Here is a 2,840-nt window from a genome sequence, read left to right as displayed (position 1 = left end):
AGGCCAAACCAAGTTCACATTTTTTGACAAAACTTTCCTTTCAGCAAAACGTGAATGCTACTAACCGAAATATCGCCATTCGATGTTTGGAAACAGGGCAGTCTCAATATGATTAACGGAAATGCAACAAAGGAATTTTCTCAATGACAGTTGCTGTCAAAATATATGGAAATGAACTGCTGAAAGCCCCTACGCATTTCTCTGTTTAAGTGTGACCATTCAGCAATACATGGTTCAGTTTATGAATCTGTTGTAAACAAGAAAACACTGGTGGAAGATGAAGGACAAATATTGCTCTTTATTGTTTCCAGATTGATTACAAAATTATTGAAATTGATATTCAAAATGAAAATGTGTTGTTGTTGTAGTAGTGATAGTCTACGTGACCAAGTAATCATCATTTAGTTGAGAGGTCGAATCTTCATGAAGGAAGACTTAAGTCCTGACAAACCAATCCATCGTGGTCCCTCATTGTACAGACCATTCAGGTGTGACTGGTAGCACGATTTGAACCACCAAGCACCCTTTTTCAGCAGAGCACAGTTTTTCGAGGATGTATCCAGATCCAGATTCTTTCAACTGAATCGGGTGTTGTTGTGATACAACATCTTGTCTCCTGAAAATACACAAACACCAGCATATTTCTGACTATTACTTGAACACTCCATTCTGAACTGTAACATACCGTTCAGTCATGGCTTGTTTGACAACACTGCATGCGTTTGAGCCAAACAGAGAATAATATGAACACAGCGTCAAAGAGAGTGTGTACAAAGAGATTCTTCCTGAAACTGAGCAACATGCTCACATGTCATCTCCCGTTACACATAAGGATCAACGGTTTCATAGCTTCCTTTACGGAGAAATGTGTACCTTCACAATAGGGTATTACATTCCTTCATTCTAATCATCCAGTCAGAAGGAACAATGATTTAATCAACACAATAAGAATATATGACATTCTGAAACAAACACAAAGTAATATTTACAACATACTCACCAGTTGTTCCTGAATATTTCCCGATGAACAGAGTGTAGAACTCTGACATGCTGCCCAGGTGGAAACTGTTTTACTCAGCAAAAAAGTGATTTCCTGATTTGTTCACCAGGTCGATTCTCAGTTCATAGGTTTTCTGCTTCGTCAGTCTGTGTATCTTCTCATTTCCTGAAATATGACCACATCTTAAGTTCTCACGAAGTTCTGGAGAAGACTCCAGTCACACACTGTATGAAATGAACACTCAATCATGGGTTTTAGTGACACCCCGGGTCAAGGAGGCGAGTCAATCAGTACAGCAAGATACTGTGCAGTCTTACAGAAAAACCACAATGGGGACCCTGAGTTTCATCTCTGTTTCCATGTCGGAAATCCAGTCGTTGTGTACAACCTGACGACCAGAAGGATCTCTCTGTTTACACCCAAACACACAACCCAGACGCAAATGCATAATTTTACGGGAATGATTTACTTTTGGCTTTAATATTAATAGAATATTTATCACGACCTACTTTTTACGAAATTCGTTTTCAAGAAGCCTATTCCATCTCTTCGACCTCATATATATAATCGATACATATTTGTCTTAAACCTCAATAACTCCAGTTTCTTTGTATACTAGTTACAGATAGGTACATATAATTATGACATACAACATATCAGACACCAAGTTATCACAGACCCAGAACAAAGATAGACGAACACTATCATATGCTTCACTATATCAACTGTGGTCATATACTCAACATTTAAACAATGGAATGAGTGCAATGTCACGGAAGTACGAAGCATTTATGGTTCTGACGGGAAATTGATGTTTGTACGAACCAAGCCAGAAATCTCGGGTGAGGTTTCCAAATCCGTCCATGTATTCAAACCAGGTTCGATAGAAATCTTCTGACCCGTCCAGTCGCTTTTGAAATACCTGTTCATTGAAAATCAATGTCTCATTGTGCGAATATTGAGATATATGACACATTGACATTACCATTACACATTGAAGAAAGAATTGTCATGCTGCAGATATTGTCTGGAACTTACCAACCATCCTCCGCCTGCCGTAAGCCAGAAATGACATCAGCTTCGGGAAACTCGTCCAAAATGCTCTTACAGTCTGTTCAATATGAAGCATATTTGGAGTTATTTCCATATTTCCTCATTTACATAATGTCTCTTGCAGTCTCGGTGTATATCAACCACTTGGAACAGAGAATATTGTTCCTGAAATCATTCCTTCTTAACTTGCATCTTGAAAATCAGAATCAACTCAAAATTCTCAACCATTTATTATTTTAGCAATACTTCTCTCAATACGATTGAATTTAAAACCCTGTAAATATCGAGGTGAAAAGTGAATGTTAAGTTTAGCAAAAAGAAAAAGCTGAATAACATTTTAGTGAGGCATATAACATGTGATGCTAGTTACAATGTTTACTCAAAACGTATGTGCGCCAACAGATAGAAAACTGGAACTGAAAATTTATTTTAAGTTTCGAAAACAAGGAGCGAGGAATGTGCCGCTTTCCTAAGTCTTACTGCCCAGTGTACAAAGACATTTTGGAGGTGTGTGTATCTGGAACAGCTTTTACCACTGGCTGAAAAGCATAGATATAGAGCTGTTTACGCTGTAATGTCACTGGTGCAGTAACTTTCTACACTACGATGTACTCACCACTGCGCATGTCCGTACTCCCACAGGTTTCATCCCTGGAAGCCAGGAAGTTATCCATGGATGTCTTAGTGTCGTAGTTGTCCAGAACCTGACAGTAGTCGCCGGATATGTTGGCATATCCACAAGCAACCACCAACACTACACACAGACATAGTCGGAACATCATGCTTC

General features: G+C 38.8%; 1 pseudogene; it reads right to left on the bottom strand.

Moving 5' to 3' along the window:
• Positions 1–376: 376 nt before the first annotated feature.
• LOC137258573 (fibrinogen-like protein A) lies at positions 377–2,840 on the bottom strand (annotated as a pseudogene).

Source organism: Haliotis asinina, chromosome 1, assembly GCF_037392515.1.
Source record: "Haliotis asinina isolate JCU_RB_2024 chromosome 1, JCU_Hal_asi_v2, whole genome shotgun sequence".
NCBI lineage: Eukaryota > Metazoa > Mollusca > Gastropoda > Lepetellida > Haliotidae > Haliotis > Haliotis asinina.
This window is presented reverse-complemented; position numbering and strand designations above follow the sequence as displayed.